The sequence below is a fragment of the Orycteropus afer genome, unplaced genomic scaffold (genome assembly GCF_000298275.1).
Source record: "Orycteropus afer afer isolate SDZICR_OR568_19922 unplaced genomic scaffold, OryAfe1.0 scaffold00230, whole genome shotgun sequence".
NCBI lineage: Eukaryota > Metazoa > Chordata > Mammalia > Tubulidentata > Orycteropodidae > Orycteropus > Orycteropus afer.
The window spans coordinates 3,925,001-3,944,324 of NW_006921817.1; the positions used below are offsets into that span (position 1 = coordinate 3,925,001).

Consider the following 19,324-nt stretch of genomic DNA (forward strand, 5'->3'; position numbering starts at 1 on the left):
ACCAACAAAAAGATGCATTGACCAATATCACTTTCAGTTTTGTGTATTTCACTATACATAATTTATATTTCAATAAAATATATTTGAAAAAAATAGATAGTAAAATATTTTAGAGTTTAGCTTTTCTCTCTCCAAGTTCAAACAATTTCCTTTCCTAATACTAAAAAATAAAACGTTTTCATCATGAGAATTATACATAAACAGAAAAGTACACAATAGTGACCCTTCCTTGGGTTGCCAAAGTGATATCTCTACGGAAGGAGATTGCAGTCTTCCTTCTGCAGAATGGCTGGTGGGTTTGAACTTCCAGTCTTCTGGTTAGCAGTCAAATGCCTTAGGCTCTACACCATAAGAGCTCCCCATAATAAAAGTATTTTCTTTATGAGAATTATATATAAACAGAAAAGAACAAAGCTCAGAAATCTTCCTAAATATCTACCCCTGGAAATAATCACTATGTGAATTTTGTATATATATCTAAATCGGTAGTTAGATCACATATTATTTTTTAAAAAATATCTTAGCATTTTCTAATTCATTCCTTCTCTTCAGCCATTTCTTATGCCTATTGGAAGATTTCTTAGAATTGTTCTTTCTCTTTTTGGCTGAATGTATTCTGTTTTTAACTCAGAGTTCAACAAACTACAATCAAATTCTGCCTGTTGCTTGTTTTTGTATAGCTCACAAACTAAAAATTATTTTTACATGTTAGATGATTGAGAATGTCAAAAAAGAGTAATATTTGATGATACACCAAAGTCTGAGGACATTCAAATTATAGAGTTCATAAATAAAGTTTTATTGAAATATACCCACACTCAATCATTTACATACATCTGCTCTCATGCTCCAATATCAGAGTTGAGTAGTTGTCACTGGAACCAAAAGGTCTGCAAAGCGTAAGACATTTACTATCAAGACCTTTACAGAAAATGTTTACAGATCTTTCATTTAATCTATCCATTGAGTTTCATTTAAACTCACAGTTTTTTATTCACAAATACAGATAGTGAATTCCTTTTCATTATGGATATTTCTGTTTCATATTTCAAGTATCCTTCATTAATTGTCTTTAGTGTACTTAACTTAAAATTCTTAATCTATGTGATCCATTTGTTTTTCTCTGATATAGGATAATCAGTGTTTGGTTTTTGTTGTTGTTATGTGCCTTCAATTGGATTCTAACCTGTAGGGACTCTATAGTACAGCATAGAACTGCCCATAGGGTTTCTAAGGCTGTAATCTTTATAGGAGGAGCACTGGTAGCATAGTACCTAAGGCACTTGACTGCTAACCAGAAGGCTGGTGGTTCAAACCCACCAGCCACTCCTCGGAAGGAAGGTTGGGCAATCCACTTCCGTAGTGATACTGCCTTGGCAACCCAAGGAGTGGTCACTATGAGTTGGGGCTGACTCAACAGCACATAGCAACAACAACAACAACAATCTTTATGGGAAGCTATCTATTGGTCTTTTTGCCCATGGAGTTGATCCAATGACCTTTTGGTGAGCAGCAGGTTGTTTATCTGTTGTGCCACTAGGGCTTCTTATTCAGTGCTTATACTCCTCTGATATATCATAATATCTTCCTAGTAGCTCACATTCCTTGAACTATTGACTAACTTAGTGTGGTAATCAGGGTTTTTTGTGTCAACTTGGCTGGGCCTGGTTGAGTGGCTGGGTAGCTTGTGGTAGTTATTCCCCATGATGAGACTGGCAATCACCTCCTTGGTGGGATCTACCACAAGCAGCTGAGTAGCTGCTTTAAGGATGTGGTCTGCTTCCTGTATATAAGCAGCATCTTTGGGAATGGTCTCTAGTTTATGGCATGCTTGAATACTGCATGTAGCCATGTCATTGTTCAGCAGCCTGCTATGCTCTGCTGACTGTGGAACTTTCAATGGACTTGAATTGATGGTCTGTTGTGTGGTTTGCTAGCATTGGGGCTGTGCCTTTTCACTTCTCAATGTTGGGCTTGCCAGTCTCTACAGCCAGCAGCTATCTGAGTGAAGAAAAGCCTCCAGCTTCAGTGTGTCAGGAGCAGGAGGTAAAGCTGAACCCCAAGGTTGAGGGGCTTTCACCCAACCTGTAGATCCTGGCACTTTGAAATCAGACTTAAAGCCTCCAAACTGTAAGAGAATAAACTCCTGTTCAAACATCTCATCCGTGGTATATTCTTGTCAGAACAGCACTAGGTAACCAGAACACGTAGTTAATAATTTGTATTTAGGAACAGAAGTGTAAATGGAGCTCTAATTCACACTCCGGATGAGTGTCAGGTATAGGAATAGCAGTAAAATGCAGAGTTGAGATTTTTTGGTTTGGAGTTTGGACTTCCTCATTATTTATTTATTTATTTTTCCTTCCTTCTACGCAAAGGTGAATGTACCACATAAAAACTTCTGTGGTGCTCTGCCAGATGTATCTTTTATCCAGAGGATACTTCCTTGAATCAGAATCACAGTTTTTGAAATGTGTGGGAGGAGTGGTTTGACTGGGATCTTTGCCTCCAACTTATTTTGCCCCATCAATTTCTGTCAGGAATGTGTTCCAGTCTCCTGTTGGTGGTCTCACAATGATCCCTAATGTTGGTTTCCTGTCCTAAGATGAAAACAAAGCTGCTCATGATCCAACAAGGCATCAGGGGGAGAAGAAATGATAAACTTAAAAAATGTGTTCTATCTGTGGTACCTTGACCTCCCTCAAGTCAGATAACACTTTTTTTTTTTTTTTTTTTTAACAACTTCTGCAGTCAAGCTGTGTGGCTGGGACTTTTTTTGTTAGAAGAATCCCACACTTTTTTTTTTTTTTTTTTTAACAACTACTGCACCCAAACAGTCTCTGTCTCCTCATGTTGTCATCACAGTTTTCTGTTAGATTCTGAGATTCATGATCCTTTCTTGTTCTGGGAAATTTCTAGGCTTGAGCTTTGAGGGAGGAAACCAGCCTCCCAAATTAGTTCACCATTTTACTCAGAGTAGTCCGTAATTTTTACATTAAAAAAAAAAAGACAACTATTCATATTGAAACTCCCCATTTTTATTTAATTTTCAATATAAAAGTCTTTACATAAAACTTCACAGACTTAAAATTGATAATAATGCTTAATTTGTAGCAAAGGTTTCATGCATATGCCCATGCTATTGTTGTTATTATGTGCCGTCGATCCGGACCGACTCACAGCAACCCCTCCTTGCGTTTCCGAGGCAGTATCACTATGGAAGTAGATTGCCCCATCTTCCTTCCGAGGAGTGGCTGGTGGGTTTGAACTGCCAGCCTTCTGGTTAGCAGTCAAGTGCCTTAGCACTACACTAAGGTATTTGTAATATTTTAGATGTATGACTATGAATAATCTAAATTTTCACAAGCCATTGAAAAGAAAACAAAGGAGAACTCTATAAATTCCGAAAGGAGACAGGTCAAGTAATTTTCTTGCTTTGATATATCACTGAGCAAATGTTCCTTAGATTTCAGACTTTAACTCAGTTTCCTTATTTCTATTCCTTTGAGAGTTATTTGTTGGCTATAAGAACAACAGTAACAATTTGCATAGCTCTAGCAGTGTAGTGCCTAAGGCATTTGACTGCTAACCAGAAGGCTGGTGGTTCAATCCCACCAGGCGCTCCTGGGAAGGAAGGTTGGGCAATCTACTTCTGTAGTGATCCTGCCTCGGAAACCCAAGGAGGGGTTGCTGTGAGTCAGATCTGACTCGATGGCAGTGCGTTGGTTGTTGGTTATTGTAGTGAGTGTCCAGGGATATGTCGAGTAGAGCTGCAGGGAAATGATTGAAAGCCTGCATTATGCAATCTGCTATTTTATCATGTAGGTGTACAAAAAAGTTATGTGGGTTAATCTTTCATTTTCTTTAAGAGATTAAAAAAAAAATTCCTGAAACATGTTTATAAACCTTACAAAATATAAACTATTTAGGATTCATTTTTATGCTGCCTTTCTTTGCTACAACTATAGATCTCAAAAGCAAATACATTAATTTAAAGATGATCAAAATAATATCTATACAAACTGTTGCTTTGCAGAGGAAACTGTTTTTGTGGTTTGTATTAAACTTTCTTTTACATTAATTCTGTAATAACTAGAGAAGAAGCATATTGCAGCACGAAATTGTAGTAGATGAACACACAGATATCTTTAATCTCTTTCTGGTAAAAATATATTCTCAATGTAATTTATTAACAAAAGAAAACTCAGTAATGAAGAATCTGGAAATATAGCACATATTACCATACTACAATCTTTATATAGTTACATTCACTAGACTCATTTTGGCATATATTGAGACATATTATTCCAAATACATGACAGATGAAAGCCAGTACTATAATCTCTAAAAGAGATTCATACTCTCAGTAGCATTTATTATTAACATACAAGACTTTAAAATCTCAGAAAATTCTTTTTTTTTTTTTCCATAATCCAAATGCCTATGTGTCCTACTCCATTTTTCAAAAATTTTGTCCTTAGAGGAAATAAAAAAAAAAAAAAAAAAACACTGGCCCCTGTAAAAAAACATTCTTGGACTTGATTTTTGAAGTAACATCTTTATCTTAGTTTAAATGAGCTAGGCCTCAACATAAAAGTTAATCTGTATTGGAGCTTGTTCAATTTCTTTTCAATTTGTCAATATCTTTTTAAACTGAGGAAGTCAAATACAAACTTATTTTTGAACCATATTATTTGATATTTTATTCAACCAAGATTAAATTTTCATGAGGAGGCAAATTAATCTACTGTTACAGATATAGGTACAAGACTATACACACAATCTTCCATCATTGTTAATTATAATGATGAAGCAGCACAGATGAAAACTAGGATTATCCTATTTTTAATCCAAATATACAAATGGTCTGTGTGTTCTGAACTAACAGTGGAAAATAGGAAGGGATATAAATCTGGTTAATGTAATATACATGATAGTAGAGAAGGAGAGAACTGGGATGATTAAATGTTTCTATAACCTCAAGTAAGATTTTATTCCCTTATGTAACAGTATTTAATTCTTCTCTTTGAATGTAAGGGATATTTCTATCACTACATTTGCCAAGAAATTAGAATAAATGCAATTTTACTCTTAATATTATAACTATATAAAATATAACTCGAAGAAGAATGTAACTTTAACTTCCTTGAGTACAAGTGTTCCCTAAACTCTTAGATATCAAGCCTTTGCTGGTGTCTCAATAGCACTTCGATTTTACACATGGCATTCCTAAATATTTGGAAATGTCAACACTAAAGATGATCATTACTGTAGGTTCCTTTGTAGTTGTAAAGACAATTTGTTTGAAATTGTCTTTGAATATCCTGTAAATAGATTATATTCTCACATTTTGCAGCTCTTAATTGTGCCTTTTCTTCAGTAATCTCACTCATGTTTTGCCTTATTTACTGAGATTGTATCAAAAATATTCACCTGGTTTGTTATAATATCTATAGAAACAGTATTAGAGAAGAGAGTGAGAAAGTATGTAAGAATGAATATGGAGAATGGAACTGGTTCGTATTGTTTGATCACTATATTGTTGTTGTTGTTATATGCCGTCGAGTCGGCCCCGACTCACAGCGACCCCTCCTTGGGTTTCCGAGACAGTATCACTACGGAAGTAGGATTGCCCAACCTTCCTTGCAACTATAGTCCTCCTTATTATGAGGCTGAGGTTATTCCAAATCAAACAAAAATGTCTGTGTTACTGTATATATTTCATATGAATTATACATTTTGAGAGAGTAGGTAAGGGAGCTCTGGTAGCATAGTGGCTAAGACACTTGCCTGCTAACCAGACGGCTGGTGGTTCAAACCCACCAGCCACTCCTCGGAAGGAAGGTTGGGCAATCCTACTTCCGTAGTGATACTACCTCGGAAACCCAAGGAGGGTCGCTATGAGTCTTGTTTGACTCAAGGGCACATAACAACAACAACAACAACAGGTAATTCGTTTTACTATCATAGGACAAACAGGCTTTTTCAGTCATATTTTAGGGATGGAGTATTAACTCAATCATTTTCTAAAGTAGAAAGCTTCAAGATAGCAATTTAAAGTAGGTAACTCAAGAGACTTTTTACTGTTAAAACTGAAATGAGTATATATATCTCACTGGTTATTATAATAAATGATGTAATAAGTTTATATAATAAGAATTTATTTCATAGTTCTTAGATATGAGACAAACTGTATGCACATTATTTAAAGTATCTAGTGTGTAAAAATTAATATAAAATAAGAATAAATAAAACACTGCCATCAATTCGGACCCGACTCATGGGGACCCCTCCTTGGGTTTCCAACACGGTATCACTACAGAAGTAGATTGCCCAACCTTTCTTCTGAGGAGTAGCTGGTGGGTTTGAACCACAAGTCTTCTGGTTAGCAGTCAAATGCCTTAAGCACTATGCCACCAGACCTAGTGTATAATCAATCATTATTCATTTTATTTTCACTTGCCAGTGTTTCTAATATTATATGCTATTTTTATCTACTAAAGTAGTGATTCATAACTCTTTTTATATCACAAATCTTTGATAATCAGATGAAAAGTAGAGATTTATGACACCAAAAATCCAAATGAATATGCTTACAATTATTTGCACATAATATAAAGAATTTTTGGATCTGATCTTATAAACAATCAAGAGATCCCTAAAAGTTCAAGAAAGAACTTACACAATAGGTAGACAGTAATAAGATGACATTTGCTAATTCTCTTCATAAAAATATGCATCATAAAATCACATTTGAAATAAAACATACATAATCAGAAGGAACAGCAGAGTCTTGATTTCATTCATTACCCATATAAGGGTGTCATATAAAACCTGATTACAATAAAAATATTAAATATACTTCCAAGAAATATATATATATATATATATATATATATATATATATAATATGTATATATATAGTAATATTTCTCCTGAACTACATAATTATCTTTTTTTTTTTCATCTCAAGCTTAGTGTGACTAAAATAATTCTTATTATTTGAAATCTTTTCCCTGCTTTCTGGTCTGTATTTTGGTGAACATCATCAATGTCTTCTCACAAACATTTAGACAGAGTGATGGGATGATAAGTGAATGTGAGCAGAATAGGGGAGGTTTCAATTTGTGATTTTAGAGTCCATCTCTTCTGATTAAACGTGTGGCAATAGAAATGAGTTCCTTAGTAATAGTTGAGAGAAGTAATTTTAAGATACTGTGAGAAAAGTAGTTGTAAGTGAGGGGTTAAAATAAAGGAGATGGTAGGTATTAGAAACACCAAAAATGACCACAGGAACTAGAGATGCATTTGTCTACTTTAGATATCCAACCAATCATCAAGCCATATTGATTCTATTTAAGGACTTAAACTTGGTCTTCTTTTCATTCCCTTTATACTATCAAAATGAGGAATTCTGTAATAAATGTTGATTTATACTCTCATATATCCTAAACATTATTCAGAATATTTTTCTTCTTTTTTCTACATCTACACTATCATGCTTCTTTCTCTTAAAAACTTCTATACTTCTGAGAATACCATCATCAGTCTTTGCTAGACTCTTCCTGTCCTCAGTCCTTTGCTATTCCTACTGTGTCTCCACACACACACACACACACACACACACGTAATGAATATTTTATAAACCACCTCACTCTCTTCTTCTGTACTCTAATCTCTGTGATAATTTTTGGTGTTTTGAGCACCTAATGTCTTTCTCTTACCTTCTCACATATAATTAATTTTCCTCAGTTGTTCCTCACCTACCTATTTCTATGGTCACATACTGAATAAGAAGAGATGGACTCTAAAATCACAAATTTAAACCTCCCATATTCTGTTCATAATCACTTAGCATTTCCATCTCTCTTACTCAAGGCCCCTATTGCAATTACAATATATTTTTTTTTACACTTTATCAGGATTTTCTATCCTTTGAATTACCATTTTCTTCCTACCTTTCTGACTATCTTTTCTTATTATTCAAGCTCTGCTTAGCCCATCAGTATATTCACACTCTTCAAAATACTTTCAACACACTTGCTTTTTTTTTTTTCTTGATATAAACTAAAAAATACCAGCCTTGAATTAATATGTAGGTCATTTTCCCATGCATTTTCTCACATAATTGAGAATTGCTGGATGTAATCATACAGCAAGGAGGTAGGTGCCATTATAGGTTCATAATTACAACTCAGATGGACACTCAATATTACCTAACATAACAAAGAATACTTAAAATGTCTTTTCTAATGTTATGCTCAGTGAATTTTTTAACCTTTCTACTTTTCTCAATACATCCACTCCCATTTTCCCTGTCATAACTCTCAGCTTACTACTACAAGTCCTCTTTAAGACAATTCAATAACAAAATGAGATGTCTTCATTTCCTGCTAACCATAAAAGTAGTGCACCTAACTTTTTCTGGAGCAGCAGGGAACGTTTCCTTACTCAAAAAAATGCCAAATCATCCACTTGTGTTCTGATTCCCTCTATATTCATCTCCTCAATTCTCTCTCCATATCTAAACCAAACCCAACCCACTGCTATCAAATCTATTTGGTCCAAAAAGACCCTATAAGGAAGAGTAGAATTGCCCCATATGATAGTCAAGGCTGTATGTCTTTACAGAAGCAAACCACCTCATCTTTATCCTAGGAATTCTGGTAGGTTCAAATTGCTAAACTTTTGGTTAGCAGTCCAATGGTTTAAGCCCTGTGTCACCAGACCTCCTTTTCCATTTATCCATATATACAACTCCACCACTTGCTTGTCAGATTGTCATATTGTGGCTTGTGTGTTGCTCTGAGGCTGGAGGCTATGCTACAAGTATTTCAAATACTAGCAAAGTCACCCATGGAGGACAGATTTCATTGGAGCTTCCAGACTAAGACAGACTCAGAAGAAGGAAAGGACCATGAACTAGTCAAAGAATTGGCTAGTGAAAGCCTTATGAACAGCACTGAAACACTGTCTGATACTGGAAAACTTTATGAATAGCCTTGAAACATTGTTTGATATAGTTCTGGAAAATGAGGCCCTACGGTTAGAAGGGACTCAAAATATGACCAAGAGCTCTGGTAGCATAGTGTCTAAGGCAAGAAGGCTGGCAGTTCAAATCTACCAGCCGCTCCTCAGAAGGAAGGTTGGGCAATCTACTTCCACAGTGATACCACCTCGGAAACCCAAAGAGGGGTCGCTATGAGTTGGGTTTGACTTGACGGCACATAGCAACAACAACAAAAACAAAATATGACTTGGGAAGAACTGTCTCCTCAAAGTAGAATTGAGCTTGGTGACATGGATGGAGAAAAGCTTTTAAGAGATTCATTTGCTGATGTGGCACAACTCAAAATGAGAAGAAACAGTTGTAAACATCCATGAATAATTGGAATGTGGAATATGTGAACTATACTACTACTCACTGCCATTGAGTCAGTACTGACTCATAGCAAACCCTCCTTCGGTTTCTGAGGCGGTATCTCTATGGAAGTGGATCACCCAATTTTCCTTCTGAGGAGTGGCTGGTGGGTTTGAAACTCCAGCCTTCTCGTTAACAGTCAAATGGCTTAGGCACTATGCCACCAGAACTCCCATATGAAGTATGAATCTAGGAAAATCGGAAGTTTTCAAAAATGAAATGAAACACATATGGATGGATACCCTAACATTAGTGAGCTGAAATGGACTAGTAATGGCCATTTTGAATTAGACAGTCATATAATCTACTAGGCTGGATGTGGTAGTTAAGCTGTGTGTCAATTTGGCTGGGCTTGGTTTCGAGTGGCTCAGTTTTGAGTGGTTGTAGTTATTCCCCATGACAAGACTGGTAACAACTCTGTAGTGAAATCTGCTGTGAGAAGCTGAGTCGCTACTTTAGGGATGTGGTCCGCTTCCAGTACATAAGAAGCTTTGGAAGTGGTCTTGAGCTTTTTGGCATGCTTGGACCCTGCATGTAGCCAAGTCTTCATTCAGCAACCTGCCATGTTTCCTGCCAGTCTTGGGACTATCTCTGGACTGGAACTAGTGGCCTGCCATGTTGTTTGGTAATCTTGGGACTGTGCCAGTTTTATTTTTCCACCTTGGGTTTATCAAGCTCAGCAACCAGCAGTTGCCTCAGTTAAGAGAAGCCTCCAACTTCAGTGGGCTGGGAGCAAGAGGCAGAGCTGAAGCCCAGGTCAAGGGGCTTTCACCCAACCCCTAGAGCTGGCACTTCAAATGTGAACTTCTAGCCTCCTAAACTGTAAAAGAATAAATCCCTGTTTCTTAAAGCCAAGCATTTATGTTATCTCTCTTAGAGTGGTAATAGAGGAGCAAAACACCAAATAAAATGAAATCTTTCAAAGATTCACGAGATATATCCTTTTTATACATAATTACACTTTTGCACTTAGTTTTCTGAGTAGTTTTCACTCAGTTTTCTAAATACAATAATGATTCTCTCTTGCAGTATATTACATATTCTGGTCTGTGATATGGACAGAATTTGATAAATATGTCTTATTGGATTTTATTGTTTTGTTTTAATGTTTTCAAATTTTTCTATTAATAGCACTCTGGAAGTGGCTGAGTTCTTTTATATTCTAAGTGAAAGCTCACTTGAACCTCATCATATTTTTTATTGCTCAATTACTAGGACAAAAGAATACTATAAATACATAATAGTATCAGCCAGATATTTCAATGAGTCACATGATAATCTTGTATTAGTAGAATTTGAGCAAGATATTACTAAAGTGCATTCCTTGAATTTTAAATAACAGTATATAAATAACAATAACTATACAAATAACAATAACAATATATAAATATATAAAGTTTATAGAGTAACTTTAATATTTATTTTAAGGAAAGTTTCTCCAGGTATGATGTTGTTGTTGTTAGGTGCCATCAAGTCTGGTCTGAGTCAATGCAACCATATGTAAAACAAAATGAAACACTGCCCAGTCCTGTGCCAGCCTCACAATCCTTGCTATAACTGAGCCATTGTTGCAGCCACTGTCAATCCACCTCCATGAGGGTCTTTCCCTTTTCCCTGACCCTCCATTTTACCAAGCATGATATCCTTCTCCAGAGAATGGTCTCTTCTGACAACATGATCATGTTGGTGAGACAAAGTCTGGCCATTCTCTTTTCCAAGGAGCAACTTGGCTACACTTCTTCCAGGAAAGATTTGTTAGTTCTTCTGGGAGTCCATGATACTTTCAGTATTCTTTGCCAATATCACAACTCAAAACCACCAACTCTTCACAGTCTTCCTTATCCATTGTCCAGCTTTCCCATGCATATGAGACAGTTTAAAACACCACAGCTTGTGGTAGGCACCTTAGTCTTCAAAGAGACATCTTCGTTCTTCAGCACTTTAAAAAGGTCTTTTGCAGAAGATTTGCCCAATGCAATATGTCCTCTGATTTCTTGACTACTGCTTCCATGGGTGTTGATTGTGGAACCTAGCAATATGAAATTTTTGACAACTTCAATCTTTTCTCCCTTTATCATGATTTTGTTTATTGGTCCAGTTGTGAGGATTTTTTGTTTTCTTTATGTTGTTATGTAATTCATACTGCAGACTGTAGTCTTTTATCTTCCTCAGTAAGTTCTTCAAGTCATCTTCACTTGCCGTTAGCAAGGTTGTGTAATCTGCATATTGCAGGTTGTTAATGAGTCTTCCTTCAATCTTGATGCCATGTTCTTTTTCATATAGTCCAGCTTCTAAGATTATTTGCTCAGCATTCAGGTTGAATAAGTATGGTGAAAGGAAACAGCCCTGATGCACACTCTTCCTGGTTTTAAACCATGCAGTATTCCCTTGTTTTGTTCAAATAACAGCCTGCTGGTCTATGTACAGGTACTTCTTGAGCACAATTAAGTGTTCTGGAATTCCCATTCTTATCAATGCTATCCACAATTTGTTATGATCCACACAATCAAATGCTTTTGCATAGTCAATAAAACACAAGTAAACACCTTTCTGGTATTCTTTGCTTTCAGCCAAGATCCATCTGACATAAGCAATTATATTCATCATTCCACATCCTCTTCTGTATCCAGCTTGTATTTCTGGAAATTCCCTGTCAATACTACCATGACCATTTTTGAATTATCTTCAGCAAGATTTTACTTGTATGTGTTATTAATAATATTGTTCCATAAATTTCCACTTTCTGTTGGATCACTTTTCTTTGGAATGTGTACAAATATGGATTTCTTCCAGTCAGTTGGCAAGATAGCTATCTTCCAAATTTCTTGGCATAGATGAGTAAATGCCTCCAGTGTAGCATCCATTTGTTAAAACATCTCAATGGGTATTCTGTCAATTCCCGGAGCCCTGTTCTTTGCCAATTCCTTCAGTGCAACTTCAACTTTTTCCTTCCATGCCATTGGTTCTTGATCATATGCCACCTCCTGAAATAGATGAACATCAACCAATTATTTTTGGTACAGTGACTCTGTGTAATACTTCCCTCTTCTTTTGATGTTCCCTGCATCATTCAATATTTTGTCCATAGCATCTTTCAATAATACTACTCGAGGCTTGGATTTTTTCTTTAGTTCTTTTGGCTTGAGTAATCCTGAGCATATACTTCATTTTTGATTTTCTAACTCCAGGTCTTTGCACATTTCATTATAATAATTGACTTTGTCTTCTTGAGCTGTTCTTGGAAAGTTTCCATTCATCTCTTTTATCTTGTCACTTGTTCCATTAGCTTTTTAGCGGCTCTCCATTCAAGGACAAGTTTCAGAGTCTTTCTGACATCCATTTTGGTCTTTTCTTTCTTTCCTGTCATTTTAATCACCTTTTGCTTTCTTCAAGGATGATGTTCTTGATGTCATCCCACAATTCATCTTGTTTACAGTCACTAGTGTTCTATGCATCAAATCTATTCTTCAGATGGTGTCAAAAACCAGGTGGGATATAACCATGGTCATATTTTGGCTTTCATGCACTTGTTTTAATTGCCTTCATCTTTAACTTGAACTTCCATATGAGCAATTGATGGCTCATTGCACAATCAGCTTCTGGACTTTTTTTGACTGAAGATATTGAGCTTCTCTATGTAGCTTCTCTACATCTTTTTCCATAGATGTAGTTGATCTGATTCCTGCATATGCCAGTTGGTGAAATCCATGTGTGTAACCACCTTTTATTTAGTTGAAAAAAAGGCAAATGCAATGAATAAGTCCTTGGTCTTGCAAAATTCTCTCATGTGATCGCCAGTATCATTTCTGTCACCCAGGCCATATTTTCCAACTACTGGTTATTCCTCTTTCTTTCCATCTTTTGAATTGCAATCACCAGTGATAATTAACACATCTTGATCACATATTCATTCAATTTCAGACTGCAGAATTGTTTAAAACAATCTTCAATTTGCTCATATTTGGCTTTGGTTTTTGATACATAAATTTGAATAATAGTAGTGTTAAATGATCATCCTTGTAGGTGTATGAGTATTATCCTATCACTGACAGCACTGCACTTCAGCATAGATTTTGAAACATCCTTTGTGACAATGAATGCTATGGCATTCCTCTTCAATTTGCCATTCCCAGCACCGTAGATCACATGGTTGTCTGATTCAAAATGTCCAAAACCATCAATTTCAGCTCACTAATGCCTAGGATATAAATTTTTATGCATTCCATTTCATGTTTGACAGCTTCCAATTTTCCAAGATTCATACTTCATACATTCCTTGTTCTGATTTTTAATGGATGTTTGCAGCTGTTTCTTCCTATTTGATTCATGCTACATCAGGAAATGGAGGTCCTGAAAGCTTTACTCCATCCACATCATTAAGGTCGACTCTACTTTGAGGAGGCAGCTCTTCCCCAACTGAATGCCTTCTAACCTGAGGGATCATCTTCTGGAACTATATTGGAAAGTTTTTCAGGGTTATTGATAAAGTTTTCCAGTAATATATCAGACAGTGTCTTGCTGCTATTCATAAGGTTTTCACTGGTCAATTCTTTGAAAACTGGATGGCCTCTTCCTTCTTACCAGTCTGTCTTAGTCTGGCAGCTTGACTGAAATCTGTCCATGTTACCCTTCTGGTATTTGAAATATCAGTGACATAACTTCCAGCCTCACAGCAACATACCAGCCAGAACAGTACAACAAACTGACAGATGTCAGTGGTAGCTTTTATAATAGAAGGCACAAAACTTATTTTATCCTTTTCTAAGTTTATTTTATCCTCTTCTAAATCATTTACATATACATATATATACATATATCATATATATGTATATAAATGTGTGTGTGTGTGTATATATATATATATATATATATATATATATATATATATATATAGGAGCTCTGGTAGCAAACTGCTTAAGGCACTTGACTGCTAACCAGAAGGCTGCAGTTCAAATCCACCAGCCACTCCCTGGAAGGAAGGTTGGGCAATCTACTTCCATAGTGATACTGCCTCAGAAACCCTAGGAGGGGTCACTATGGGTTGGGTCCGGCTCCATGGCAATGGTTGCATTTTTTGCATTGCATATAAATATATAAACAAAACTCACTGCCTTTGAGTCAATTCCAACTCACAGTGACCTGGATTGGATTTCTGAGGAAGTAAATCTTTACAGTAGTTTGCTCCATCTTCTCTCCGTTTAGTGGCTAGTGGGTTTGGACCACTGATCTGGTTATCAAAAAAATGCCTTATCACTACACCACCAGAGTGCTCTCTCTCTCTCTCTCTCTCAGACTCATAGTAACTCCTCCTTGGGTTTTTGAGGTGATCTGTCCATGGAAGTAGATTGCCCAACCTTCCTTCTGAGGAGCGGGTGGAAGCTTTGAATCGCCAGCCTTGTGGTTAGCAGTCAAATGCCTTAGGCACTAAGCCACCAGAGTGCTCTCTCTCTCTCTCTATATATATATATATCTCAATACCCGTTAAGATTTGGTAAATTTTCAATCTGTGGAAGGTAAAAGACTGAAGAGCATCTCAGAAATCTCTCAAAGGAAGACTGTTATGACATACATATTTTATGTGGGAGTGCCAGATATAGCCTGATATAATCCAGAGAAAGTTTGATATTTAAGAAGATTGAAACCCAATTAATCTCTGAATGTTTGAAGTAATCAGCTTACCATGTAAAAGAAAGTTGTCTCTAATGTGAGCCAGAATATCTATGAGTTGAAATCAACTCAGTTATATTGGTTCCCTCTGATGGAAGATATCATCTAGAAACACTCTCATTCTTTAGTACATTTTAATACACAATGATCAACATAGAATTAATTATTAAAGGGCATGCAAAGATGCAAGAAGTTGTGACCAAAATCAAGAGAAAGGACAATAGGACAAGACATATAGATGACCTAGGTATTGAAGCCACTCTCAATCCACCTCCCTCCCCTTGGCCCCTGTCAACAACTAACCTACTTCTGTCTCTATGGATTTGCCTACTTTGGGTATTTCATATAAATGGAATCATAAAATATGTAGTCTGTTGTCACTGACTTATTTCAATTAGGATAATGTTATGAAGTTTTGCCCATGTTATATCATGTGATGTATTCCTTTTTAGGGATGAAAAATATCTTATTGTATGGATATATTTATCTATTCATTAATGATGGACATTTGGACCATTTCCACATTTTGACTATTGTGAATAATGTAGCAATGAACATTGGTGCACAGGTATCTGAGTACTTTTAATTTGGGGGCTATATTTCTAAGAAGTAGAATTGCTGTGGCATATATTTATATGTTTAATTTATTGAGGAACTTTCAAACATATTTCTAGAGTGACTATACCATTTTACATTTCTGCCAGAAATGCTTGAGGCCTCCAATTTTTTCATATCTTCAACAAGACATATTACTGATTTTATAATTACAGTTATCCTAATGAGTAGGAAGTGGTAGCTCATTGTAGGTTTTGTTTTCATCTCTCTGATAGCTAATGATCTTGAGCATGCTTTCATATCCTTGTTGGCCATTTACATATTCTTTTCAGACATGCTTATTCAATTACTTTGTTTATTTTAAATTAGATTACTTGTCTTGTTACGTTGTAGAGGTCATTCATATGTTCTGGATATTATATCTTATCATATATATATGTTATTTGCTAACATTTTCTCCCATTCTGTGAGTTGTTTTCTCAGTCTTAATAGTGTCTTTTGATGGATTTATTTTTAAATTAAAAAACAGTACCATCAAAAGATTTATATGTATATATATATATGTTTTTTTGCTAACACACACCTTCTATGTTAATTTTCTAACTGTTTCCTCCCTATTTTCATACATATTCTATTTTTATTTTTATTTACAGCAACACGTAAAAAATATATTGGCATAGCAACACTTCTTATAAAAATATTAACCAGGGGAAAGAAATAGCTTGGAAACAAATGTAGAAGGTGCATTATTTGCAAAAATATATACTATAACAATTCCTTTCCTGTGATTATTGTCTTGCTATTTGTATCTTTGATCCATTTTGAGTTAATTTTTGTGCATGGTATATTTCATGGTACAACTTTATTAGTTTTCCTGTTGATATCTTTTTGCCACAGCAACACTGTTAAAGAGATAATTCTTTCCCCTTTGAATGGTCTTCACACCCTAGGTGAAAATCAGTTAATATTGTGTGTGGGTTTATTTCTCAGTTCTCAATCCTATTCCACAGATTTATTGATCTGTGTTTATGCCAGTATCACACTCTTTTGATTACTATGATTTTGTAGAAATTTTGAAATAAGAAAATGTGAGTCCTTAAACTTTGTTTTTATTTTTCAAGGTTGTTTTGGGTATGAAGGTATTAGTGACTTTGCCAAAAATGTGATTAAAATATATATTAAACCATAGCAGATGTGAAAAATAAATAACAGTTTTTATTCTAGTTCCACAAATATATCTTTCTATAACAACAACAATAATACTTAAGCAGCCTATAAATTTTATATTTTAATTTTGTTGTATTTTTTGTGCCTGTGTGTATTTATAACATAATTATTGTTATGCATTTTTCTTCATTCTTCTTCAATATTACAGTATTAGAAAAGTGGCAATATGAGAATACTTTAAGATTTCATCTTAAGGAAAATAACTGAATCAATCTTGTCTTTCCTGGCACACACCTACCCCCCTGCAGAAAGAATAAGAATTTTGCGGTGTCACTGAGGCCCTCTTTTTTTATCTACAGTTTCCTATTATTTTAGTTATAGTGTCAAAAGTAGAAAAAAATAGTAACAAATTTTCCAATATGCTGTCTAACCTTTTAAGACTGTATGGATCATTTCACTGAGAAATTAAAGTGGTGGATGAGTATTCTTAAGTTTCAGATCTCAATCTTTAGGGAAGATTAAGGCACTGGTTTAATGCTGTTTTACTTTACCAAACATCATTAAATAATTTATTCATTCTAAAGAAATTTATCAAGGGAGTTCTGGCAAGATGGTGGACTAGGCAGAAAGACTGCAGAGATCCTCTTCAACAAAAAAAAGGGAAACCAATTAACAGAGACACAGAAGATAATCCTGGACCCCTGAGCCTTGAAGGGAAGGATATAGAAGTGGACTAAACCACAACTAGCAGAAGAATTTGCATGGAAATACCAGAAAAGAAGACAGACAGAGCTGCGGTCTGGCAGCCATCCTGAGTGATCCTGATGGCACAGACAACTTGGAGATTCTCAAGTGGTGGTAGGACCTAAGAATTAAGCTAAAAATGAGCACTGCTAGCCAGGGACTGCACAGAGGACTGCTCTGGTGGCTGGGGAATAAACGGAGAAGGTGAAGATAAAGGCGGGCTGAACTGTGGACTTTTGCTCGTCCAGAGGGTGCTGCCATTTTGAAGGTTTAAAAGCAGCTTGACTATTTTGGATATTTAAAAAAACAGTGCTCTCACAGATTCCTGGGGATTAAGAACATGTTCTGCTTTCCAGCAACCCCAAGGGCACTCCAGACCTGCAAGACTGAAAAGTTTTTTGATGGGCATTCAATTGTAATTTGTGTCTGACTGAATGGGAGACAACAACAGTCCCAATAAGACACAACTACACCCACACCTCCTGCAACTTCACTTACTGAGTGAGAGCCACTACCTCCTTCTCCACCAATGTGCAAATGATAAAAAACCCACTAAGAAGAGCCTGAATCACCCTTGGTTGTTCTTCACAAACAGTTAACAGAGATCTAAATACAACACCACCACAATGACTCAGAGACAAAAGACCATTACAGTGCACACAAAGAAACAGGATAAACTGGTAGAAACAAGGGAGCAGGATACAGACCCAGAACACATCCTTGAGGAAGAAGCAGCATTGGCACTCTCTGACAAGGAATTCAAAAGAATTATACTTAGGTATCTTCAAAGGATTCAGAGACAGACCAAAGAAAACACAGAAAAAAAACCTTAAAAGAACTTTGGAAGAAAATACAAGAACAAAATGACAAAATAAATAAAAAATTAGAAATGATTGTAAATCTACAGACAGAAATCCAGAAGAATAATACTAAATTGTAAGAAATGCATAACACATTGGAAGGGAAAAGAAGTAGAATTGATACAATGGAAGACAGAATTAAAGAGATTGAGAACAAATACCTGAATACTTCTTTGGAAAGGGATCAATCAGAAAAAAAAAAAAGGAAGAAAACCTAAGGTTCATGTGGGATAGCATCAAAAGGAATAACTTACGTGTCATTGAAATTCCAGAAAAGGAAGAGAAAAATAAAACCACTGAGAATATTGTCCAAGATTTGCTGGAGGAGAACTTCCCTGGTATGATGAAAGATGAGAATATATCTATTCAGGAAGTCCAACAAACCCCTAACAGGATAGACCTCAAAAGAAACTCACCAAGATACAACATCACCAAACTCATCAAAACCAAAGACAAAGACAGAATCCTGAAAGCAGCACAGGAAAAAAAAGAAAAAAAAAAAAAAAAAAAGTTACCTACAAAGGACAGCCAGTAAGAATAAGCTCTGATATCTCAGCAGAAACCATGCAACCGAGAAGACAATGAGATGGTATATATCAAACCCTGAAAGAGAAAAATTTTCAACCCAGAATTATATATCCAGCAAAATTGTGCCTCAAATATCATGGTTAAATTAGGAGATTTCCAGATAAGCAGAAACTAAGGGAATTTGCTAAAACCAGACCAATCTTACGTGAGATGCTAAAGGGAGTCCTTTGAACAGAGAACCAAAAATAGCAAATAACAAGTGACTATTGATACATAAGATGAAATAACCCAGAAACCACAGCTATGGACATATCCAAAGTAAAATGAGCTTACAAGATTGTAAACAGGGAACCAGAGACATCAATTGGCAAGTGAGGACAAC

At 35.7% G+C, this 19,324-nt stretch overlaps 1 protein-coding gene across 1 annotated transcript in view; it reads right to left on the reverse strand.

Annotated features, from left to right (window-relative positions):
• Positions 1-19,324, reverse strand: part of SGCZ (sarcoglycan zeta) — an 865,402-nt gene that overhangs the window by 314,310 nt on the left and 531,768 nt on the right. The window lies entirely within an intron of this gene.